This window comes from Stegostoma tigrinum, unplaced genomic scaffold, assembly GCF_030684315.1.
Source record: "Stegostoma tigrinum isolate sSteTig4 unplaced genomic scaffold, sSteTig4.hap1 scaffold_50, whole genome shotgun sequence".
NCBI lineage: Eukaryota > Metazoa > Chordata > Chondrichthyes > Orectolobiformes > Stegostomatidae > Stegostoma > Stegostoma tigrinum.
This window is the reverse complement of record NW_026728430.1, coordinates 4,432,348-4,459,479: the sequence shown is the minus strand read 5'-3', so window position 1 is coordinate 4,459,479 and position 27,132 is coordinate 4,432,348. Positions and strand designations below refer to the sequence as shown.

Genomic DNA, 27,132 nt, shown 5'->3' with positions numbered 1-27,132 from the left:
CACCTCAGGTTCACCTGTAAAAGTCTCAAGATGCTCAATGGCCTATTACACTGTGGCAGGTTTGGGAGGTCTAACAAACTCTTCCTGTTCATGTGTAACAGGCTCAAGAGGCTGAGTGGCTTCTTGTTGCTCTGTAAGAGTCTCGAAAGGCTGAATGGCCTCCTCTTATTTCTGTGTCACATGTCAATTTTGTTTTCGGAGACCCTCACAGACTTGCTGCAATAACAAGACAGTGACCTGTTTAGAAAAAAACACAAATCCCTTTGTTACCAAGCAAGTACAAGCTGTGGAGAATCACTGTAGTTACCCAGCACAGAGTGCAGAGTCTCGCAAGCAATTCTCCCCGAGCAGCGGACAGTCCCCGCTTTTTATACTTTACAAAAGACATGATACAGAAAACGATTTCACAATTTACCATGACACGATACATAAAACAATTACTACAAACAGACAAAAACAGGATACCAAGCAATTATTACATCAACAACATAAAAGACCAGGATACAGTAGCGATTGCTTGTGAAGTAGCTGCTAATGGCAGGAGGCGATTTCGAGTTGCTGTCCGGGACAGATTCTGATTTCAAGTTGCCAGTGTGTCTGGCTAGAACCAAATCAGTGCCCTGGCCCCTTTGCCAGCGACAGGAGTTACATGCTTCAGAGGTTTCATACCTTTACAAATTTTCCCCACCTAACCCTATTTGAAACAGTTTGGTTCTAATTTTAATTCAGTCAGGAAGCTTAAGACAGTGTCTGCATACCGATGTGTGAGAAGAAAAGGAGTTACAAAAGCTTTACACTGAATTCCTAGCTGGGCAGGAAGCTTCAGGGCAGTGCATGCATACCTATGTTTCGGTAGATAAGAGTTTACTTCTATAGATTAAAGTCTCTTATCTGCATTTGATTCCTATACAAAGACTTTAATTTATAGAAGTATAGAAATCAATGAGATGTTATCACATTAACAGCTCATTCCCTCCTTCTATCATTTCATGATAACTTATAACAGGGCCGAGAGGAGAGCTGCTAACCTGTCAAACACAAATCTGCAGCAAGGGCTCATGCATGCCATAAATGTACAGCAGGCAGCTATGTCAACCACTAGAACAACTGACCCATGCAGCAAATATGAACCCCAAGAACCACCCAGAAGCCATCCCAACAAACCCTGTCCAGGCTGGACTCCCTCACTGTACTGTTCCAACTGCCCCTGTATGGCTTGGATAGCCTGGGTAATGTTATAGGACTCGTTGGTGACGTGGGTAATGCACTTGTCCCCAATAATAGTGCATACACCTCCTTGCTGAGCCAGCTGATAGTCCACTGCATATTGGGTTTGCTGATCATAGAGCCAAAGTTCGGCTAATTCTTGGTTGACTGCCTCCAATGCCGTCATTGTGCTGTTTCCCAGGGCGGTGAGTCAACATACAAGGTAATTTCGAATTTTCCTTTGTGGCCACCACCCCAGGAGAGCATCCCAAGCCGACAGTTCCCAGGAAACCATATCCTAAGGAAGAGCCCAACACAACTGGATTCTGCCATGCAGCGCAAAACTCCCAGCTCAGGAATCGTGTGACAATTCGCCATTGAATTTGTACTTGTTGGGGACAAGGGACAGTGAGGGGCTCAATGGTCCCAACAGCAAACAGCACTGGCAGAGTTGGAGTGGTAGCAGTGAAGGTCTCGTTAAGAAGGCAAACAGACTCACGTATTTCCTGATAGCTGTGCCAGGAGGACTGATCCTTACGTGGATGGAAACTTGCGGAGTTAAATGGAAATGACCCATAGTCTGTTTCTACATGAGTGCCATTGCAATCCCCACAACTCTACTGTATGCCCGGGGTCACAGATATGGGCTTAGATTCTAAGCAGGGGCAATTCAACAATTCTCCTATAGTGGTGCAATTTCTCTTTATGCACCGATGGCGCCAGGAAGTATTTTGGGGGTGATGAGTAACGAGAGCAGGCACGCAACAAGTTCCAGTTCCATTAAAGCAAAACAGATAGCTGTTGGGATTTGTACAGCTAGCCCCTTCCTTCCCATGCCCAGGTCGAGTGTCCACACAACCAGAGAGACCACTAACTACCAGTTTCACACATGTACCCTGCACACCTGTGTCCAAGATCCCCTCTCCCTTCAGCAAGGCTTACCGGAATACTCTATTTCATAAAGCTGACTAGGGTTCCAGGCAGATGTTGCCACAAATAATGCTTCTACAGATCGTGCCAACGGGTAACATGCTGTCCGATTCCCGTGCAGCCGTATGTGTGTTTTATAAAACAAAATTGTCCTGCTGGCCATGCATGGTCAGACTAATACTCAGTCCAATGGTTAACTGCATGCCGATGAGGAAATCCATCATTTAGAGTCACTTAAGTGGATCCAGCGATTCTGTCCTTTAACTTTAAGAGCTGTCGGAGTCTGAAGAAACACTTGGTACGGTCCTTTCCACCTTGGGGCGACCCCAGTCCCGGACAAGTACAAAATCTCCAATCTGCGGCCATGATGATCGATCCTGAATCTCGAGGCCTTGTTCCGGTGTCTGCGGAGGTGGTCCGAAGGCGCACTTCACCGGCAAATGGAGAAACTTTCAAGATGATGTTAGTTGTCAGAAGTGTCTTCGCATTTCTTCTCCCATCACATTTAGGTCTGTTTTGCTGGGTGGGCTGGTATTGGCATCCCATGTTGTTCTGCTGGGTCAGTCATAGACTATTTCCGCTGCTGAAAGCCCAGTAGTAGAGTGGGGTGTTATTCGCATGTGATACAAGGCTCGTGGCAAAACCTTTAACCAATTAAGGCCGGTTTCGGATGTCAACTTGGTTAGTTTGGTTTTAAGTGTTGCATTAGCTCTCTCTACTATCCCTGCTGCCCGAGGGTGGTAGGCACAGTGGAATCGTTGTTGGATGTGTAATGTACCACACAGTTCCTTATTAATTTTCCCCACAATGTGAGAGCCGTCTTCCGAACTAATTTGTCGCGGTACTCCAAACCTTGGTACTATTTCAGTTAATAACAGTTTTACTAGTGTTGAGGCTTTGTTGTTTGTCTTTGGGAAAGCCTCTATCCACCTACTGAATACATCTACGATGACAAGACAATATTCGTTACAGTTTACGCGTGGCAGTTCAATAAAATCTAGCTGAATGCATTCAAACGGCCCACCTGGCAAGGGTGCTTTTCCTGGTGAGCGTCTCACCCCCTGACCCACATTGTTTTGCTGGCATGTGGGACAAGATGCTATACGAGACTGGGCTGCCTCAGTCATTCAGGGTTGCCACCAGGTACGTAGCATAATACCACTCATTCCCTCCTTGTCAATGTGGGTGTCAGAAGCACACAGTCACCAAGCATAGGTAATAAAGTATCAGGTACGCACACTTGGCCGATTGGTGTAACCCAAAGGCCTGAGGACGCTGAATGAAAACATCCATGCGTCTTCCAAATATTCTTTTCAGAAGCAGGGGCGTCCCCCTGTAAGTGCCGAACAGTGACCATATCTGGCATGCCCATCTTGTCTGAAGGCGTGCGATTTACCGCCTGCTTGTTCATAGAGGGTATCATAAAAATTTGGTCTGCAGCAGCCTGTTTAGCAGCCAGAGCAGCCCAAGCGCTGTCCCGAGTAACTACTGAATCAACAGAGACATGGGCAGCGCATTTGAGAATAGCCAATTGTTTAGATTTAAGTGTGAAATTGTTTAGGGAGGAGGAATGCCTGGAGGTTTTCAACAGACAGGGAATCCTGGGTGGGTGTACCTGAGGACGTTAAAAATCCACACCGGATCCGGAGAAGGAAGTGGGGCATCAGTAAGGGCCGGGCAGGGAGAGGTTAGAAATTGGTTCCTCAGCAGGCAGTCATGTGGGGGTTCGCTCAGAAATGTGGCTGGGTTAATACTGGAGCAGGAAGAGATAAGGAACAAATCGCAGGGAGAACCTGGGAACAAGGGGGTAATCCCTGAGATACAGTGTCCAGGCGAGTGGAGTAGGAGGCAACTGGTCGTTATAATTCAAGTTTAAAGGGCTATTGTAAACCTGTCAGTTTCGGTATGATGTCTGTGCGTGTGTAAGTGATGTAGTACCACACGGGGTAGGGCAGTTTCAATACCCACTCCGCATGACGATTGCTATCAGTCAGGAGGAAGGGCAACAGGGTGAGCACACAGGAGGAATCTCCGCCCCGTGTCATGTCTCATTTGCACAGTGTCACCATATCCCATTTACCAAACTGAACCAGGGAGGCAGTGTGGGCACTAACATTACAATGGTGTCCTGAACTTAGAGAGTGGCAGGAGGGGAAGGAAACTAAAGTTCGTTCAAAAATTTTCAAGCTAGAGTTGGATTTATACATGCTAAAAAAAACCCCAAAAATTTACCAGACACAAAAATCAGAAATTCTTGGGAAAAAAAGAATTAATGTTGCAGGTGGGCCCTCGGACCCAGCGGAGCCACAGCTATGGGAGAAACTGCAAGTTTCAAGAGGTATCCATTACCTGGAGAAATGGGCGTGAGTTTCAAAACAGTGGCGTGTGCCATTGATGGAAAGGCGCTCTCCTGCCTTAAAGCGACAGGGTGGGGTGGAATTTCACAGTGCTGGATATCTCGAATGGTCTCTGGTCTATCCCGGTTCGGCAGGGCCAGTGCAAATTTGCATTTACTTTTACAGGACAACAGTACACGTGGAGCTGTCTGCCACAGGGTTTCCATTATAGCCCCAGCATTCTCCACCAGTGTATGGCAGACTGTTTAAAAGATTTCAGTGAGCCACACAGGCTTGTACAGTACGTGGATGACATCCTGTTGTTCACAGACAAGAGTGAGGAACATGGCCCCCTACTGAGGGAGTTGCTACATTTCCTGCGCAACAGCGAGTTGAAGGTAAACCCGAAGGCAGCACAGATAGGGTTGAGGGAGGTCAAGTTCCTGGGACTGACCCCTCGGGCTGGAGAGCGCAGCATAGATGCAGCACAGGCTCGATCAGGAGCCCTTGACATAATTAAACACATCTTTTGTGGCTTCCAAGGCGCATCGATTTGCATTGCATTTTGACCCCCTTGTTCTGGGCTCGGGTGAGAGTCTGAGATTAGGGAATTGCCGGGTTTATTTTCTGACAGGGGTCCTTCTTTAGGCGAGGGCTATTCGAGGATCTCTTCCAAACTCTGTCCTCACATTCACTATCCTCTGCATGTGAGTTGGGACGATCATATTCTTCGCTACTTGTGGAATCCCCAGGAAACAGTAAACAGTCGTTAGAGGGTCAAGGAGGCTGCACCCAGGACTTATGTCTTCCTGGGCTTCTCATGGGTTTTAAAAGGATCCTGTCGTCCCTCCTTTTGCTCACTGACCGTCTGGCCTGCGCCCTGTTTCCTGTTTCCCTGTTTTGTTTTAGATCTGGTATGACAGGAGGTTTGGGTCTGTACAAGCCGTGGGCTTGCCAGGGGATTCATGTGGGCTGCCTACTGAAGCGCTTGGAGATTCTATGGGAGGTTTAGTTTGGGCAGCGTACGGTGGCGGTTGCTGGGACTGATGGCGGTGTTGGGCTGCCTGCAGATGTAGATTGGCCAAGGACGGGTAGGGTTCTGGAGGGGGAAGCAGTCCCGATGAGGCACAGGGATGCCTTCCCCAGTCCTCCTCGGTCTTGCTCATCCATGTCATTAATTTGGAACATCGGCATGCCAGATACGTTAGGAGGTACCTTCGATTTTTTTTTGTTTTCTGTCAATGCGGCCTGCCGCTCTAGCCCCCATTCCTTGTCTCGTTGTTCTCTCTCCTGTCTTTCTTGGTTAACTCTTTCCCTTTCATCGTCTCATGATCCTCACACTGCAGTTTTAAAACTTCCCAAGTTTTTGGTTTCCCCTCGTTATCACAGGCACTGATCCCTCTGCTACGTGCATTATCCACCCAACTGGCCAGTTTTGATTTTTCAGTCAGCTCCTCAGCTCTCTTTCTCCAGAATGACATTAACCCTTTCCAGTGCCTCTTCTGCTTTAGTGCATAGATCGATATCCCGCGTTCTCCCCAATGGCCAATTCTCATTTCCCAATCTTTTGTTTAAGCATGCTGACAGGCGTCTGCACTGTACTTCATTTTCGGGATTATCCCAGCATAATCGATGTAAAGGAGTGCCAACACCTCATTTATCCAGTGTTTGTCCCATTTTTTCCTTTGCTTTTTTTTTATTAGCGCTTTCACTTTTTACTATCCCTGTATACTACCGCAGTGCACTTAGTCTCAACACCCACTTCAGGGTCCTGACCTTCGCGTGGGGGATTTCCCCTCTTAACAACCGGTCTAAGGCAGGGTGGTGGAAACAGACAGACACGGTAACTACACTGTACCTAGGTCTTACAAGAAACGCCCTACCTTTTCCCTATTGCCCGACACAGGATTTCACCCCCCCGGTCACCGGGTGAAATCTATCCTCCTGGATTTATAAAATTACCCGTTATCTGACCTGGGGACTCCAACCCCGGCCACCAGGGGACTCGAACCTCCAGGCATCAGGATTTAGCAGTGTTCAAGGCCGTGAGTTATCCCGGGTTCCGTCAGTACAGAGACACGCAGGGATGAGGGGGTCGCACAGATGGCAGGTTAGTAAGAGAGACCAAGGTGAATCGTACCTTGCGGGCCCATCTGTCTGACTCCACTGACACTCGAACGATCACTTATTCAGCCCTCCAGGTGAGACTGCTGTACATGTTGGAACCCTGCTCTTGCGCCAAATGTCAAGTTCGTTTTTGGAGACCCTCACGGACTTGCTGCAATAACAACAAGACACTGACCTGTTTAAAAAACACAAATCCCTTTATTACCAAGCAAGCACAAGCTGTGGAGAATCACTGTACTCAGAGTGCGGAGTCTCGCAAGTAATTTTCCCCGAGCAGCGGACAGTCCCCGCTTTTTATACTTACAAAAGACATGATACATAAAACGATTTCACAACTTACAATGACATGATACAGAAAACGATTACTACAACAGACAAAATCAGGATACCAAACAATTATTACATCAACAACATAAAAGACCAGGATACAGTATCGATTGCAAGTAAAGTGGCTGCTAATGGCAGGAGGCAATTTCGAGTTGTTGACTGGGACAGATTGAGATTTCAAGTGGCCAGTTTGTCTGGCTAGAACCAAATCAGTGCCCTGGCCCCTTTGCCAGTGACAGAAGTTACATGCTTCAGAGGTTTCACACCTTTACAAAATTTCCCCACCGAACCCTAGTTGAAACAGTTTGATTCTAGTTTTAATTTAGTCAGGAAGCTTAAGACAGTGTCTGCATACCGATGTGTGAGAAGATAAGGAGTTACAAAAGCATTACACTGAATTCCTAGCTGGGCAGGAAGTTTCAGGGCAGTGTCTGCATACCGATGTGTCGGTAGATAAGAGTTTACTTCTATAAATTAAAGCCTCTGCGTAGGAATCAAATGAAGACAAAAGACTTTAATTTATAGAAGTATGTAAATGAATGAGATGATTTCACATTAACATCTCTCAGACAGTTTAACTGCAGGTCCATAACAGCGAAACATCAACAGTTACTTAGGGCTCTGAAACTATCTGTATAGCTTCTGATAGTCATGTAAGTATTACTCACCCAGCTGTGAGCTGACGGTGGGGTAGAGAAGCTCTGAAGATAGTATGGAAGTGGCAGTCCTGTTGAAATTCGAGGACTCAGAACGTTGACAGAAACTGAACAGCATCCTGTTTTGTAGTAAGTAACTGACATTGAAATTTATTTTATATCAATGTTACATGCAACCATTCTGACGTGAAAATGCCTTAATATGCCGTTTCCGAGTAGCTGGAAATGGAAGAGTGTCTCCGAGCTAGGCTTATAGACCTCTTCCGCATGCATGCGGCACAAGTTTGAATAAATTCACCTTATAAAATACAATACACCCTATATCCTGGCTCACGTCAGCTTCCTGTTTTAATCAGCAGCTCCTGACAAACCCTTTTCCCTCTTTCCTGCCCAATCCATCTTCCTCAGACAACCCACTGATTCCAGGTTTCAATCTTGTAAACCTCCTCTGAGCCACTTTGAATAAAACAACAGAAGACCAAAACCTGCATATGGTATTCGAGATTTGGTCTGACCCCTTCCTTGTACAAATGAAGGAGAACATCATTTCACTGATTATTATTTGTTGTCAAAGTAAGGGAGATGGCCTCGTAGCTTTCTGGGTTTCAGAGAGATCTTGATCAATTGGGGCAATGGGCTGAGGAATGGCAGATTGAATTTTGTTTGGATAAATGTTTGTTTTACCACAACGCAATACTTCAAAAGGCAGGACTGACACAATTAATGGTTGGGCTCTGGGTAGTGTTGCAGATCAGAAAAAACCGAGGGTTTCAGGCACATAATTATTTGAAATTTGCATCACAGGTAGACACGGTATGTGGAAGGCATTTAGCACACTTATCTTCATTGCTCAGGCCTGAGTACAGGAGCTGGGAAGTGATGATGGAGAGTCCTCTTCTGGAGAACTGTGTGCTGCTCTGGTTGTCCTGTTCTGGGAAGAATATTGTGAAACTGGAGTGGGTTTGGAAAAACACTTACCAGGATATTGCCGGGAATGGAGGCGTTGAGTTATAAAAATACGCTGGATTGGTGGGAACTTCTTTCACGGGAAGGTAAGAGGTTGAGGGATGACCTTATGTAGGTTAATAAAATAATGAGACACAGATAAGGAATAGCAAAGGTTTTATCCCTCAGGTGGGGGATTTCAAAACCAGGGGCATATTTTTAAAATGAGAGGAGAAAGATTTTTAAAAAGACATGACGGGCATCTTTTTGTTTTATATAGAGTGCTCAGTGTGTGGAATGAACTGCCAGAGGAAGTGAAGGATGTGGGTGGTTACGATGTTTGAAAAACATTCAGGTAAGTACATGAATTTGAATGGTTTGGAGCGAATATGGGCCAATTGCAGGAATTTTTTTTAAATAAGGAAAACATTGCTGCTATCACTAGAAGAGATGTTTCTGAAAAATCATCCCATGAAAACATATGCTGAAATTAGAAATAAGAAATAAGAAATAAGAAAGGAACAATCATCTGATGGGATTGTACCATAGGCTTCCTAATAGTCAGAGGGAAACTGAGGAACAAATATGCAGAGGGATCTCAGATATGTGTAAGAATAACAAGGTCATAATCGGTGATTTTCAGTTTCCAAACATTTAATGGGACTGCCATAGTGTTAAAGGTTTAGATGGGGAGTATTTTCTGAAATGTGTTCAAGAATTTTTTCTTTATCAATAAATCGATGCTCCTATGGAAAAAAAAAATAAGGCGTAGCAAGTGACTGAAGTGACAGTACAGGGAAACTTTGAGTCTTGTGACAGAATTACTGTCAGTTTTAAAACAATTATGGAACAGGATATGCCTTCCAGAAAAAGAAAAAGCTTTAACTGGAGTAAGGCAAATTTTAATGCTGTAAGAAAAGAACTTTCAACACTTCTGAGGAAGGATTAACAGACCCACAACATTAACTCTGATTTGTCCTTCACAGATGCTGCCAGACCTGCTAAGCTTTTCCAGCAGCTTCTGTTTTGATAACTTTCAAACGTTGACATGAGTAGACGGCAGGGATAAGGATGTCTGATAAGTGTGGGGGGGCTTTCAAAAATGTGACAATTCAGAGTCATTATGTCCCCGTAAGAGTGAAAGGTAAGGCTGGTACGATTAGAGAACAATGGGTGAAAAAATATACTCAGGTTTTAGTCAAGAATAAAAAAAAATAAATTAGAAGATATAAATAAAAACTCGGCTCAAATAAATCTCTTGAAAGTGTAAACAGTGTTAGGGGCATTCTTAAACAGGAGATCAGGATGGCAAAAAGGCAACATGAAACTGCCTTGGTTGATAAGCTTAAGAATAATTCCAAGAGTTTCTGCAAGTGCACTAAGAGCAAGAGAGCACCGAGAGAGCAAGCAGGGCTCCATAAAGATGAAAGAGATCAACTCTGTGTTGAGCATCTGGAGAGGAGAGAGATTTGAAAGGAATATATTGCATCAAGTTTTACTGTTGAGAAAGAAATGGAGGGGGGACAAGTCAGGGGTCGAAATATTTTGGTTTGAAAACAGCTCACGGAGATGGGGGAGATTTTTAACGAGTATTTCTCCTCAGTGTTTACTAAGCAGAGAATCATGGCTGCTAAGGAAACAAGGGAAGCAAGTGGGGATGTTTCGGACCATCAAGGTGGCGTTTGCAACCTTAAAGCACATTAAGGTTGTTAATTCCACTGGACCTGATGAAGTCCATCTTTGGACACTGTGGGAGGCAGGGGAAGAAACTGCAGAGGCCCTTGCAGAGATTTTTCCCTTCATCTTTTCTCACTACTGAAATTCCAGAAGACTGGAGGTTGGCTAATGTTGTCCCATTGGTTAAGAAAGGTAGCAAAGACCAGCCAGGGAACTACAGGCCAGTGAACCAGTGGTAGACAAGGTATTGAAGATGATATTTAGGGAGTCGATCAACCAAAGCTGGGATATTCAAGATACGATGAGGGATTGTCAGCATGATTTTGTGCACAGGAATCATGTCTGACAATCTATTCAAGTTTTTTGAGGAGGTAAGCAAGAGAATTGATGAGATTAGGGCAGCGAATGCTGTCTATATGGACTTTAGTAAGGCCTTTAACAAGGTCCCATACAGCAGCCTGGTCATGAAGGTTCGGTTGTGTGGGATCCAGGACAGCTAGCTTATGGGATTCGAAATTGGGTCGACGGTAGGAAGCATAGCGTGATGGCTGAATGTTGGTTCTTGGACTGGAGGCCTGTGGCTAATGGTGTGCCACGGGGGCCGATACTGGGACCTTTGTTATTTGTCCCTTACATAAATAATCTGGATGTGAATGTATATGGCACGATTAGTAATTTTGTATCATCTGCAAACTTAAGAGGTATCGCTGAGGTATCAAAAATTACAGGGGGATTGTGATCAGATGGGGAAGTGGGCTGAGGATTGCCAAATTAAATTCAATACAGCTAAGCGTGAGGTGTTGGCCTTTGGAAAGTTCAGCCAAGGTAGGAGTTATACAGTGAATGGTAAGGTTCTGAGGAATATTGTGGAGCAGAGAGACCAAGAAGCACAAGCGCATAGTTGGTGGAAAGCAGCATCACAGGTAGACAGGGTGGTGAAGAAAGCATTTAGCATGCTGGCCTTCTTCGGTTGATGCATTGCATTTAAGAGTTGGGACGTTATGTTAAAGATATACAAGTCATTGGTGAGGCCACACCTGCAGTGTGGTGTACAGTTTTGGTCACCCTGTTACAGGAAAGGCACAGTTAAACTGGAAAACGTGCAAAGAAGAGTTACAAGGATGTTGCTAGGAATAGTAGGCCTGAGTTCTGAGGAGAGGTTGTCCAGAATTGGGCTTTATTCCTTGGAATGTAAGAGAACGAGCGGTGACCTTACTGAGGTGGATAAAATCATGAGGGGCTTCGACAGGAAGAATGCACGGCGTCTTTTTCCCAGGGATGGGGAATGGAAAAGAGTGTACAGATTTAAAGTGAGAGGGGGCAGATTTAAGAAGGATGTGAGGATGTCCAAGATTACAAAGAGATCTTGATTTATAGGGTTAAGAGGCTGAGGAATGGCAGGTGGTGTTTAATTTGGATAAAGGAGAGGTATTTCATTTTGGTAAAACAAACAAGATCAGTATTTGTACAATTAAATGTAGGGCCTTGGGGTTAGTGTTGTCGAAAAGAGAGACCTCAAGGTTCAGGCCCTTAATTCTGTGAGGTTGGCGTCACATGTAGAAAGGGTGGTTAGGTCGGAGTTTAGCCTACTTGCCTTCACTGCTCAGGCCTTTAGAGTATAGGAGGTGGGACGTTATGTTGAAATTGTGCAGAACATCAGTGAGGCCTCTTCTGGAGTAATGTGTCCACTTCAGATCTCCTGTTCTTCGAAGGATATCATCAACCTGGGGAGGATTCAGCAAAGACTTAGCAGGAAGTTGCCAGGAATGGAGGTTGAGAATCACAAGGAGAGGCTTGATCGGTTGAGGCATTTTTCCACTGCAGTCTAAGAATGGAGGGGTGATTTATATGTATATAAAATCATGAAGAGTACAGATAAGGTGAATGGAAGATCCCTTTTCATTTGGGAGGGGAATTTCAAGACTCGGGGGCTGCAGAAAGCAAGCTGAAATGTTCCCTGTTCATGCCTGAATCTGGACAGTGCTTATTGCCATACTATTTGACGAAGGGCCAAAGAGATGGAGGTTAGGTGATGCTTCTCGTGGCTGGATTAACTTTCTACTCCTGGTGGCTTCATGCTACACTTACAGTCTATAGGTTACCAGTACTGGAGGGTATGAGTTATGAGGAGAGACTGGGACTTCACTGGAAAATAGGAGGTTGAGCATTGACTTGAGAGGTTTATAAAATCGTGAGGGGTATAATGTGAACAGCAAGGGTCTTCTCCCTTGGATCAGGGAGTCTAAACAACAGCGTAATTTTTAACGGAAGAGGAGAAAGATTTGAAGGGCAGCCATGAGGAGCTGTTTCAAACAGAGGGTTGTTTCTATGTGGAATGAACTGCCAAAGGAAGTGGCAGATGCAGGTACACTTCCAATATTTAAAAGACATTTGGACAGCTGCATGAACAGGAAAGATTGAGAGGGATATGGACTCAACTCAAGCAAGTGGGACTCGTTCAGTTTGGGAAGCCTGGTCGGCATGGACAAGTTGTAACGAAGGAGGCTAGAGAACTCAAATAATTTTTGATATTTTGAAAATAGTTCACATTACAGGAGACAAAGTGCTAAATGTCTTCGAAAATACAAAGGTGGATAAATCATCAGGACCTGATCGAGTGTATTCCAGGACATTGTGGGAAGTAAGGGAGGAAATTGCAGGAATTTTTATCAGCTGTAAATATTTGGTGGGTGCCAGATGACTGGAGAGTGGCTGATATTAATCCTTTGGTTTAGAAGGGATGTGGGAGAAGCCTGAGAACTATAAACCTTAAACTTAACACTGGAAAACAGTGACAGAATTAAAGTCAGTATGGATTTATGAAAGGGAAATCATGCTGGACAAATCTGCTGGAATGTTTCAAGAGTGCAACATTTAGAGTTGAAAAGGCAGTGGACATAGCTTACGTGGGCTTTGTGAAAGTGTTCAAAAGGTCCCACAGAAGAGATAAGCACGTAAATTTAAAGCATGGGAGATTGAGTATTCACAGGGATACAGAACTGTTTCGCACACAGAAACAGTCAGAATAAACAGTCATTTCTTGTGTGCCAGTCAGTAACCAGTGTTGTACGGTGGTCAGTGGTGGATCCCAGGTATTCATACAATCAATTAGTTATTTAAATGAGAAATGCGTCTCAGTTCGAGATTATCCAGTTGGATTACAAAACTAGGAAAACACAAGTCACTGACAGTAAGCATGCAGGTGTAGCAGGGGGTGAAGAAGGCAAATGGTATTTTGACCTGCAGAGTTAGAGCGTTTGAGTACAGGAGCAGGGATGTCTTACTGAAATTGTACAGGATCTTAGTGAGACCACACCTGGGATGGTATGTGTAAATTTGGAATTTTTATCTGATGAAGGAACTTCTGGCTATGGAGGCTATTCGCAACAGTTGATCAGACTGATTCCTGGGATGGCAAGACTTACATATAAGAATAGGATGGATTGGTTAGGATGAAATTCACTGGAGTTTAGAAGAACGAGGAAAGATTTCACAGAAACCAATAAAATTCTAGGTAAATACAGGAAGGATGTTGTCAATGACCAGGGAGTCGGAGCTTAGGGGCATGGGCTACGCTGTTAAGGATTAAAATGAGGAAATTTTAAAAAATACAGAGACTGTTGACCCTGTGAAATTTGCTGCCACAGAAAGCAGTCAAGGGCGAACACTGGATGTTAACAAGAATAAGATGATATGTATAGTTGTCGGGGCTTAAGGGATCAAAGGGTCTGGCTCTAAAGTGGGAAGAAGCTGAGTAGAATGATCAGCCATGATCAAAGTGACTAGCGGAGAAGGATCGAAAGCTACAATGGCCTGTGCCTGCTCCTATTTTCTATGTTTCTATTCTGTTGAAGGTGGAATATAAGAACAAAATGACAACAACTGACACAAAAAACAGCACGACCTTATCACCACTGGATGAAAATCCTACAACTCCTTACCAATTTGCAACATGGGAGCTACATCACCACGTGGATTGCAGCAGTTCAAGAAAGTGCAGAGTGATTTTGGAAGCTTCTGCAGTGGCTGCTCTGTCTCTCATTTTCAATCCAGTTTTCAAGTTGTTGAATGTTCTGAGAAAAGTAACATAGTATGTCAGAAATATCTTTGGAAGTTTGCTGATACTGGGGGAAGCAAGGGGTGGGATAGGGGCTGGAGGTACAGAAGTGGGTAGTGTTGGGGAAGAGGGACAATGAGAGAAACAACTGGCTGGATTTTGTGGTGGGGTGATGGGCAAAGAATAACCCCAATATCCAAACCACACAGCCCCACCCTGTTCAGCTCTCTCCCTCCACTATGTGGTCTTTCTCTGAGCCTCTATCACACCAGCAGCCAGCTCAGCATCAAAGATGTGAATTTGGCCCAGTTTTGAAGTCCTTCTGTTTGACCACATTGTCTCCCAGACTTGCTGGCACCAGTTCTCAGATGCTGAAATTATTAATGGCCAAAAGCGTCTACACAGTTTTCAAATAAGAAACAACCTGCAATTAACTTCCAGGCCTGGCCTCAGAAACCAATAATTGATTTTGTATTTTTTTGGAGCACAACTGCTGCTCACAGCCCAGACGTCGCCGTTCAACTCTCAGATTCAAGCCAAACATTATTTAAAAACTCAGTGAGGGTGCTGACACAGGACACAGTGGAAAGACCTCTAACCAGTGAGTGCACATTGGAGTTCTGCTTTACTGAGAACACCTCTCATTGCTGTAATCACATTCTGAAGTGGCTTGACAGGGTAAAAGCTGACAGGACCTTCCCTCTCACAGGACAGTCTAGGCCTGTTTCAGGGAGGAAGCCTGAGGCTCTCTGCAAACTAAAAGCGGCACCGGAAGACCCCTGTTTGGGACCTGAGACCTAAACTGAGCAATCACGCAGCCCTCTTGCTGGAATACAGCACCGAAGCTGCCCTCCCCTTTAACCTGTCCTCACCGCTTGTGGCTCTCATGGAGAACCATTTCATTCCGGATATCCCTCCCAGTACGCATGCTCACAGTCACAATGAGCTGTGCGCATGCTCCATAGCTGAATACGCCGGTTTGATATCGAACGACCAATAGCAAGCAAGAGGCTGGACAGAAAAGGCAGCGGAAATGCTTCTCCTCCAACCAATCAGAGGACAAGGGCAGGGCCCAGTTCTAAGTAGGGGTTACCAGACCGGAAACGTAAACTCTGTTCTGAGCAAGGATCACCAGACCCGAAACGTCAACTGTGTTTACTCCGTCACAGAAGCTGCCGGACCCGCGGGGCTTTGTTTTTGTTCACGTCATTCGCGCAGCGGGTGGGCGGGGTTATTCTTCCACCAACCAGGGGGAGACAATGGGAACTGCGGAAGCTGGAGAGTGTGAGATAACAAGCTGTGGAGCTGGATGGACACAGCAGGACAAGCAGCATCTCAGGGGCACAAAAGCTGGTGTTTCGGGCCTAGACCATCCTTCAGAAAAGGGGGATGGGGAGAGGGTTCTGGAATAAATAGGGAGAGAGGGGGAGGCGGACCGAAGATGGATAGAGGAGAAGATAGTTGGCTGTTGGTTTGTTCCCCGAGTTTGGCAAATGAATTACAAACGTTTCGTCTCCAGTCGAGAAGCCATCATCAGTGCGTAGCTGCTGCTGCGGAGGAGAAGATAGGTGGAGAGGAGGCAGGCAGGTCAAAGAGGCAGGGATGGAGCCAGTAAAGGTGAGTGTAGTTGGGGAGGTAGGTAGGGGATAGGTCAGTCCGGGAAGGACGAACTGGTCAAGGGGTCGGGATGAGGTTTGTTGGTATGAGATGGAGGTGTGGCTTGAGGTAGAAGGAGGGGGCAGGTGAGAGGAAGAACAGGTTAGGGAGGCGGGGACGAGCTGGGCTGGTTTTGGGGTGCAGTGGGGGAGGGGAGATTTTGAAGCTTGTGAAATCCACATTGATACCATTCGGCTGCAGGGTTCCCAAGCGGAATATGAGTTGCTGTTCCTGCAACCTTCAGGTGGCATCGTTGTGGCACTGCAGGAGGCCCAGGATGGACATGTCATTTGCAGAATGGGAGGGGGAGTTGTTTAGTGCGAACCGAGCATGGGTGATCTGCAAAGTTGTCCCCAAGCCTCCGCTTGGTTTCTCCGATGTAGCGGAGCCACAATGGGAACATTGGATGCAGTCTACCACATTAGCAGATGTGCGGCCTGGGATCGAGGTGTGGGGCGAGGGTTAGGGGCAGCTGGCCACGAAGGCTCTCCCTTTCAGAATGATGGGTATAACTTCCAAATACGATTTTGAAACGACACTCTGAAAATACTCAAGAAAGCCTCATGGATTTTCAGAAAGATCAGAGACATAGAACAAAGTTAAAATCTCAATAAAACCGCTTTAATAAACAGATTGGGCTGAATATATGTCTTTAATAGTACAGATTACTTTTATTTGTTCTGGTGAGATGACTTTTGTTGGCAAGACCAGCATTTATTGCCTCTGTCTAATTTCCGTTCAGAATATGATGGTGAAACCCCGGGACACTAACATATGTTTCATGCAGATGTTCAGGATTTTGAAGAAGTGTCAATGAATGGACAATGATATAGACTCAAGCCAGGATGCTGTGTGGTCTTGGAGATTGCAATCCTCATCACTTGATGCTCGCAACATATGGAAATTGTGATCAGAGATAATGGGAACTGCAGATGCTGGAGAATCCACGATAAGAAAGTGTGAAGCTAGATGAACACAGCTGGCCAAACAGCATCTCAGGAGCACAAAAGCTGACATATTATGGAAATTGTGAGACTGCTTTTTCTGTTTTCAAAAATTAAGGTCAGAGATCCATTCAGCATAAAAACAGGACCTTCAGCTCAACATGTCTATTCCAATCAAAAAAACAAAACTACATTAATCACACTTATCTTGAAGTCGACACCCACTCGGCATGGCATTTTGAGTGCTCCTCCAGCTGCTTCAAAAAATGCTGCATTATCTTTAATTATCTGTGACCTGAGCTGTGATTTATCTTTTTCCTTCACATTATGCATGAACTGCATTTTGCAAATATGTCCCACAACATTTTAGCAATTAGCTCTATAGATCAATATTTTTTCTGGAAAATCAAACTTTCTTTTTAATTCATTTGGGATTTTAGTGGAGCTAGACCAGCATCAATTGACCTTGAAAACTTCCAGCTGGAAGTTCACCAAATTGGAAATGTAGTGGACACTGAAAAAGGTTACTTCAGCGTACAATGGGATCTTGATCAGATGGGACAATGGACCAAGGAATGGTAGGTAGATTTAATTTGAATAAATCTGACATGTTGCGTTTTGGAAAATAACTTAGGTCAGAACTTGTACTCTAAATGGTAAGGCCCTGGGGAGTATTGCTGAGCAATGAGTCCTGGTGTGCAGGCGCTTGGTTCCTTGAAAGTGGATTCAGAGATAGATAGGATAGTAAAGAAAGCATTTAACATATAACAGAATATTACAGTGCAGTGCCGGCCCTTCGGCCCTCGATTTTGTGCCGAAATGTGAACAATCTGAAGTCCATCTAAACTACACTATTCCGTTATCATCCATATGTTTATCCAATGACCATTTAAATGCCCTTAAAGTTGGGAGTCTACTCCTGTTGCATTTGGTACAACTTGCCTTTATTGGTCAGTGCATTGCGTGTAGTTGTTGGGAGGTCGTGTTGCGACTGTACACTGGTTAGGCCACTTTTGGAATATTGCATGCAATTCTCGTCTCCCTGCTATCGGAAGGATGTTGTAAAAATTGAAAAGGTTCAGAAAAGATTCATAAGAATTTGCCCGGTTTGGAAGGTTTGAGCTGCAGGGAGAAACCGAATAGCTTTTGCCTGGAGATTCGGAAGCTGAGGGGTGACCTTACTGAGATTTATAAAGTCAGGAGGGGAATAGATAGGGTATCTAGACAAGGTGTTTTCAGCGGGGTGGGGGAGTCCAAAATTGGAGGGTGCGAGTTTAAGGTGAGCTGGAAAAGATTCAGAAGGAACCTCAGGGGTAACTTTTTCACACAGAGAAGGAGGTGAGTGTGTGGAATGAGCTGCAAGGGGAAGTAATGGAGTTTGGTACAATTACAACATTTGAAAAGATGGGTATGTGACTTGGAAAGGTTTAGAAGGATATGGGTCAAAAGCTAGCAAATGGGACAAGATTTACTGGGTATATGTAATTGGTATGGATGAAGTGAACTGAAGCCTCTGTTTCCATTCTTCACAACTTTCTGACTCTATGATTTGCTGAATTTCTGATGAATAGTTACACACTGGATATTTGTCACTAGAAGTTGATTATATCATTGAATATCAAGGTGGTGCTTTTGGATTGCCTCCTGTTGGAGATAATTCCTGCCCGGCAACACTGAAGAACTGTTCTTGTTAGCCATTCATCAGTTAAACCTGAATGATGCCACATAATTTGGAATAACGACATAGACTGCTGCAAGAACTGAGGACTGTGAAACGGTGCTGAGGAATATGATCTGTTAGTTTGTGAGCATTCACGATCTTGGCTCAAACAGAAACATTCTCTTTGGAAATGCATATTTGTGTGGCATGAACATGGAACCAGATTATGGAAACAGCACTGGAGGGGAGTGGGGATTAAGAACCGGCAGGAAAACAAATACATTCTCAAAGTGTGTGCATGGGAAGAAGGAGTCTGTTCTTCTTTTGAGGAATGACGCCATAACAGATAAAATATTTTATTCTAATGAAGGGAAAGCTGTATCCATTTTATTGGTTTCGTTAAAATAATGGTGATAAATAGCTGGAATAACCTTGCACTGACCATTTGAAAAATCCTGTATGTCTTCAGAGATAGCTGGGCTGTCCTCGGCTGAGTAAGTGCTGATACTGTCTGAGTGATGCTGTTTTGAAAAACTTTCTGAACAGAGTTGATGGAACAGACAAACAAGTGCCATTGGCCAGTACTTCAGAATACATCAGACCTTTCATGGCTGCTCCCACACAGAACCATACAATTGAGAAAAGGCCCATTGAGACTACACCAAAAGGTGCTGATCCAAATGCTTTTAAAGTTTGGGATGTTCCCTGCCTCAACCACCCTCCTAAGCAGTGCAATCCAGACACCAACTAGCCTCATCACAAATAGGACAAACATCTGCTGACAGAATCGGAAGTCCGTACCGAAAAAAAGCTTTGGAATATTGTGAGAACAATGAGCACGGTGTTCTGTACTTTCACTCTTTAGTGTTTTAGCTCATGTTCCAACATCATTTGAAGTGAGATCAGAGTAACTTCCCATGCCACCCATGTTACTTCACTCATTGTGGCATTATGGACCCTGAACAAAAATGTGATCAATGCAAATTGGAGACACTCCTGCACTGGTAATGTCCTCGACTGGGCAATGGGGAAATCAATCTCTGAAAGTAGTCATTCAAGTCACTTGTCATCCTGGATAGGCACTAAATTGCTGTTCCTTGACTATAATGTATTGAAAAAAAATCCTGGAATCCCTAACAAACAGCTCTGTGTGCATGTCTGCAGCATTTGGATTGGAAGTGTTTCAGGAAGGTAGCTCGCTGTTACTTTCTCCAGAGCTATTGGTGATGACAAATAAACTCAGCCATTGCTAGTGCCTGCTAAAACCCATGGTTGAGTGCATCCTATTAAAAATATCAAGATATTTTCTGTTTTCAAAGTTGAGCCCAAAGTCTCAGAAAGGTAAGACTTTGCTGGATGAGTGTAACCCCAGCGACATCAGGAGCATGGTATGACATTGAGGTAAGGACCCACATCATTTTCAGTAAGAGGACTGATCGTGCGATATCAGTGCCACTGAGTTCAAACTTTTCATGGCAGTTTATCTCAATGTAACATGCCATCGATACTTGGGATCTTTATTAAAGAAACTTTGCAATGTCTCCTTTAATGACCATTCACAAATACTTGAAGGTCAACTCAAATGGCAGCTTCACTGTACTGATTCAGATCAGACAAATTGTGACAGTCCAAAAGAAAGAAAAGAAATGCTGGAATAAAAATGATCATGTCTAGCAGCATCTGCAACATGACTTTTTCAGAACAGATTCATAACAGACCAGATCTGTTAACTTTAAATCTGTCTCTGGATGTTGCCTCATATTTTGCATTTCTCCACTAACTTCTATTTCAGGTTTCGTTAATCTCCAGAATTTTGCTTTTCTTGATAGGTCCAGATGTTGAACTTGGTTATATTTGGACAATATCGTCCATTCCTGATTCTGTGAGAGCCATTGGGCTGGTTACACGTGTATTACACCAGCGTCTGCTTCTTTATTAAAAACATTTTGCGAATATCTTCCTCAATGCAGGAATTTCAGGAAATCGATTTTGATTGAAGATAAATTTCCAAGGCAGCTGCACTTCATGAGACAACAGAAATAGATTACTCATGACGGCACAATCTGTGCCCTTCTCTGAAACATTTTCATACAAATCTCAGAATAATTACAGCAAAGATGGAGGTCACTCAGCCCATCATCTCTGCAGCAGCAGGGGGTGAACTATATCCCTACTATTATTATCCTGTAAAGTCCCTATACACCTAACATTTTGAAATCCCGTGCTCCGAAGATGCTGCTTGGCCTGTTGTGTTCATCCAGCTCTAAACCTTGTTATTTTAAAATCTTTGTCTGCTTTTATTTCTGAATACCCTGTGCGTATATGAACAATTTTATCATTCTGCATACCCCATGATTAAACAGTGTTTACATAAAATATAATTTCCTATTACATTTTAAATTATCATGGTGTGTTCATATTGTTGTTTGGTATTCCATCTCCCAAATATAACCTGTTTCCTTGCTCTGCATTACATTTCATTCCATCTGTTAGAATAAGTGCTTGCTAAATACTGGTGACATTGGGATATCACTGCGCTCCTCTCCAGTCTCTACAGACATTGCCCCCATTCCTCTCTGTCTCCGAACCAATGTCACATTCATTCTGTCCCAGGCTCTTTAGTCCCATGGGCTTTAATGAACAACATCCTTGTATACACCACATTTGATTTTAGTTTTGGTCAGTTGAATCAAGAAATGTAAATGTTACTGCTTTAAAGTTCATAAACTGCAATGAAGAACTTTGTATCTTCAACATACAATGTTGTTTTATTACAGCAGTGAGAAATCCACACTTTCTCTGCAAGGCCAACCCAATTTTGGTCAGCATATTTTTTTGTGTAGGAGCAATCAACACAGTAATGACATTTAGCTTGTCTTTTTTTGGGGGGGGTGGGTAGTGTATTGATGCAGGTGGTTACAGCATTGCATGTGGACAACAAGGCTGAGCCTCTTAACCTGCAGAATGAAAACATCCATCATTGTCCCTCACCACATACAACTTTAGAGTAATTGGTGATGGAATATATGACAAATAGCCAACGATGTTAACATCCAATCCAGCCCAGTTTCAATTGTGAACCGAAGGTTCACTGTAGGTGTATTGAAAGGGGTTAAATGGAACTGTTTGTTCAGTGACTGTGATTGATGTCAGTCTCTATGGATTCTAACTGCGTCACAGGAAGCTTTGCCTCTCCTATAACTAAGGCGCTCTGTTCAATCTCTTATCCCATAGTATAAGCGGGAGCATCAGCGACAGCACTGACAGGGTTCGGCAGCTGCAGAGAGAGGGGGTGGAGAGATCAGAATCTGAGAACAATAGACTGGAATGTGACAACAATGGATCAGAATCTGAGAACAATAGACTGGAATGTGACAACAACGGATCAGAATCTGACAACAATAGACTGGAATGTTACAACAATGGATCAGAATCTGAGAACAATAGACTGGAATGTTACAACAATGGGCAGGAGTTTATCCTCGGGTCTTTATTTTCTTACCGCATCTTGGCCAACGTTACCACTTCGAATAGAAGCTGTACTGATGATTATTCAGGCTGGTTACTATCCCTTTCTCGCTGTTGTTGGTGTTCCTGGTAAGCCTTTCTATCTCTGTCCAGTCACTACTTCCGCAAGGCATATACAACTTTGTTGCCGTTTCTGTGACCTGTATTTGGAAAAGATGGAAACAATTACCTTCAGTTTCAATTAAAACCTCGCTTTATTGTCCATGCATTTCAGACTCATCCTTCACAAGCATCTGAAAACAAGGCTTGTTCACAACATTGAGGACCTTTTTTGATTTATGTCTTATGATTGTCTCCATCACCAAATTTGTCCAACACCAGCTCCATAATATCTGCACTCTCCCCCTCTGCCTCTGTGCTGTGGCTGGATAAACCATTGTCTATGCCTTGGTAAAATTAAGACTTTATGGTTCCAGCTGTCTTCTGACCATTCTTCCAAGTTACACATAATTTGATCACACCCTTGTTCTTGTTTTCAAAGTAACTAGCGATAGGGACACCATATTAGAGTAGTTAAGTCACTCAGCAGGTAATACAGAGACACTGGTTATTACATGATAGATACTGTTTCAAATCTTACCACAATTGGTGGTAGGACTTTCATTCAAATGATAAAAATTGTAACCAAGGCCAATTTCACCAATAGCAACCATAAAACCAGCAGCAATTTGGCAAAAAACCTGTCTCATTTCACTGATCTCCTCTGGTAAAGAAATCTGAAGTTATTACCCGGGCTGGATTAAGTGTGAATTCAGACCCACAAAATATGTTTGGCTTCAAACTGCCTTGTAGAATGGTCACAGCTAAAGGCAATTAATGAAGGTCATCAAATGCTTCTTTTGCCAATGATTTCATCATCCCGTGAAATTTATTTTAAAGAAACGGTAAAACCAAAGAAATATGTCAGAGATCTGAAACAAAAATAAAACAAAGTGCTGAGGAAAGTAAACAGCTTGGCAGGCTCTGATGAAATAAAAGCGGAGTTAATATTTCAAGTCGACTGAACAAACATCAGAACTGAAATCTGCTGGCAAATATTGTGATTTATGCTGGTGACAGGGATGTCTGTTTTGAAGGGGGAAGGAATGAGTTGAATAAATTGACAAAGAGACAGCGAGCGAAAAATATAAGCAAAGGGATTGTTGATGATCAGGTGAGACGGAAATAAAATGTGAAATTAATTACATTTTTTTGCCTTTTCCCATATTCCTGAATATCATGCCCATGTAGATATACTTCTAAGTCCCTGCTTAAAGTAAGCTGTGTCACCTCAGTCTGTCTTTCCTGAATGTGGTCATCTTCTTTATGGATTAATGGTTTGTGGGTGTGACTGGCTGGGCCAGCATTTATTTCCCTTTCCTCGTTGCCCTTGAGAAGGTGTTTATGAGCTTTTTTCTTGCATCTCTACCATACACATGCTGTGTATTGCTGGTAAATAGGTCTGTGTTGTGTCATTTCTGTGAGACTTTGTGGTGATTGATATAACTGAGTGGATGGTTTGGTCATTTCAAATGGCAGTTGAGAGTCAACCACATTGCTGTTGGTTTGGAGTCACATGCAGGCCAGGCCAGATAAGGATGGCAGATTCCTTCCCTGAAGGCCATTAGTGAGCCAGGTGTTTTTTATTCCCAATGATCAATGATGGCGTAATAGTTTCATCATTCCAGGTATTTCAGTGAAGTCAAATTCCACAATCTGCCATGGCAGGATTTGAATTGGGGTGTGGTCCATTACCTGGATCCTTGGATTAATAGTCTAGAAATAATACCACAAGGCCACCTCATCCCCAACATCCCCAGTCACCTCCAGCAGCAATAGTGGTGCTGCTGTTACTGTCACTGTGGTACAGAAAATTGTGCAATTACATTGTCAACTGCTTCTATTCAGTGTGGGCACATTAAAATTTCAGTTCATTGTGACCGCACAGAGATATAATGATTTATCAGCCAGGAAAATAAACTAAGGAGAGGAAGGCATTTTCAACACTGAGAGAGTGTGCCATGTATGCACCAGGGAGAGGGCAGTACTGACAATGGTCATCAAGTGAACTGGTTTCATTCCAGAACTTCCTCAGAGATAGTAGGAACGGCCGATGCTGGAATCTGAGATAACAAGGTGTAGAGTTGGATGATCACAACAGGCCAGGCAGTATCAGAGGTTCAGGAAAGTTGATGTTTTGGGATTTGAAAATGTTGGGTGTATATTCTGGCTGGAAAGTTTGCTGGTGTCACTCAGGAGGATTGAAATTAGCTTGGCAGGGGTGTGGGAATCAATGCAAAGTGAATGGACTGAAATGGAACTAGAGAATAGGGCCAGTAAGACTCAGAGAAAGAACAGTCTGGGAGTGGTTGCAAAGCAGATCTCATAGACTGAAGTTCACCTGTTTCAATGCAAGAAGTGTAGGGCAGGTAGGGCAGAAGAACTTGGAGCTTGGATTAGTACTTAGAACTATGATGTTGTTGGTATTATAGAGACTTGGTTAAGGGAGGGACAGGATTGATCGCTCAACGTTCCAGGATACAGGTGTTTCAGGCAGGATTGAGGCAGGTAGATAATGGGTGGGGGAGTTGCACTACTTGCTAAGGGGAATATCACAGCTGTACCATGGGAGGACACCTCGGATGGCTCACACAGCGAGGCAATATGGGTAGAACTCAGGAACAGGAAGGGTGCAATCACAATGTTTGGGTGTACTATAGGCCTCCATACAGTCAGCAGGAGATAGAAGAACAGGTTTGTAGCCAGACTTTGGCAAGATGTAAAAGTACAAGGTTATTGTTGTGGGTAATTTTAACTTCCCATACATTGACTGGGACTCACTTAGTGCTTGGGGCTCAGATGGGGCAGAGATTGTAAAGAGCATCCAGGAGGGCTTTTTGAAACACGATGTAGACAGTCCATCTTGGAAAGGGGCTGTACTGGACCTAGTATTGGGGAAGGAACCTGCCCAGGTGGTCAGTGTCTCAATAAGGGAATAGCTCAAAGACTGTGATCACAATTCAGTAAGTTTAAGGGTCCTGATGGACATTGATAGTTGTAGTTATCGAGTGAAGGTGTTAAATTGGGAAAGGCTAATTATAACAATATTAGGCCGAAACTGAAGAATGTAGATTGGGACAAATGTTTGAGGGCAAATTCACATCTGGTATGTGGGAGTCTTTCAAGTGTAAGTTGCTGGGAACTCAGGACAAGTACATTACTATAAGGATGAGGGAATGTACGGCAAGTTTAGGGAACCTTGGATAATGGGAGATATTGTGAGCCTAATTAAACAGAAAAAGGAAGCATTTATTAAGGCCAGGAGGCTGGGAATATACGAAGCGAGGGTGGAATATAAGGAAAGATGAAAGAAATTTAAACGTGGAGTCAGGGCGGCTATAAAGGGGTCATTGTCCAACAACATTAAGGAAAATCCCATATATACATACAAAGAGCAAGAGGACAGCCAGGCAGAGGGATGGCCCACTCAAGGACAGGGAAGGGAATTTACATGTGGAGCCAGAGGAGTATGGCGAGGTATTAAATGAGCACTTTGTGTCAGTATTTACCATGGAGAAGGACGTGGTGGATGATGAGTCTGGGGAAGGGTGTGCAGATAGTTTGGGTCATATTGAGATCAAAACTGTGGCGTTCCTCAGGAATCAGTGTTAGGACCTTTGCTATCTGTCATATATATAAATAATTTGGAGGAGAATGTAACTGGTCTGATTAGTAAGTTTGCTGATGACACAAACGTTGTTGGAATTGCGGACAGCAATGACGACCGTCAAAGGACAAAGCTGAATATCGATAGGTTGGTGACTTGGGCAGAGAGATGGCAGATGGAGTTCAATCTGGAAACATGTGAGGTAATGCATTTTGGAAGGTCTAATCCAGATGGAAAATATCCAGTAAATGGCAGAACCCTGAAGAACACTCATAGGCAGTGGGATCTGGGTGTCCAGGTACACAGATCACTGAAAGTGGCTACGCAGTTGGAAAAGGTAGTCAACAAGGCATATGGCATGCCTACCTTCATCGGCCTGGGCATTGAGTATAAAAATTGGCAGGTAATGATGCAGCCTGTCCTGTCTCAGAGACCATTGAAGAGTTCAACACGGGTCTGGAGTCACTTTTAGGGCATACCAGGAAAGCACAGTAGATTTGCATCCTGAACGTACATTGTTGAAGCACATTGGTTTTTACAATTGATATTGGTTTCAAGGCCCACTTTTACTGACATCAGATTTGACGTTTTGGTATTTTGTTAATTGTCCTTAACATTCCTTGGCTGCCAAAGCATTAGCCTGGTCTGGATTAGTAATCTAATGATATTTCCACAACAGCACCATCTCCACATGGGGACCCATCAGAAACCACACTGAGCAGGTTATTTCTGTGCTGCCTGACAGCTCTGTCAAAAACAACTTCCAACAATTCGACCACCCTGATGAGACTGAGGGTGTGGCAGTTGCTCAGATTGTAACTATTCTCCTCTTAGGGGACTGGGCACAGCTGAGTGTTTGTCCACATTGACAGGTAGGTGTCAGAGTTGTGGCTGGAATGAAACAGCTTCCCCAGGGGCACGGCTTGTTGTGCAGCACAAGCCTTCAGTCCCATTGCAGGAATGGCGACAGGGCCAGTTATCTTCTTCGTATCTTTAGTTTATCATCTTTTTCTTGGTATCATGTGGAGTGAATTGAATTGGTTGAAGACTGGTATCTGTGATTTTGTAGGGGGTCATGATGAGGGCGAGCTAAGTCATCCACTCAATACTTCTGGCTGAGGATGGTGCAGATACTACATCCTTGACTTTTGTACTGGTGTGGGGGGCTGTTCCATTGTTTAGGATGGGGATATTTGTGGAGCCCTCTCCTCCAGGGAGTTGTTTAACTGTCAATCACCATTTATGACTGGTTATGGCCGGACTTCTGGTCTGTTGCTGTTGCAATCACTTTGCCCTGTCTGTAATGTGTTGGCTCTGCTGTTTGTAATGCAACCAGCCAAATCTGGCATTTATAATGGGCTGGCATCAGTTTTTGGTTCAGATGGTTCTGACCCCGGCGTGTTTGCCTACACTCGTCACTGAACCATTGCTCAGCTT

The 27,132-nt window shown here is 44.0% G+C and overlaps 2 long non-coding RNA genes across 2 annotated transcripts; one reads left to right on the top strand and one right to left on the bottom strand.

Annotated features, from left to right (window-relative positions):
* Positions 1–265: 265 nt before the first annotated feature.
* Positions 266–15,191, bottom strand: LOC132208677 (uncharacterized). The gene is made up of 5 exons (XR_009444809.1): positions 15,134–15,191; positions 14,146–14,277; positions 7,595–7,701; positions 6,613–6,774; positions 266–3,079 (listed from the first exon to the last, which is right to left on the bottom strand). It is a non-coding gene; the product is annotated as an uncharacterized LOC132208677 (long non-coding RNA).
* LOC132208678 (uncharacterized) lies at positions 7,381–22,312 on the top strand. Its single transcript, XR_009444810.1, has 3 exons — positions 7,381–7,711; positions 8,808–8,882; positions 21,756–22,312. It is a non-coding gene; the product is annotated as an uncharacterized LOC132208678 (long non-coding RNA).
* The last annotated feature ends 4,820 nt before the right edge of the window (positions 22,313–27,132 follow it).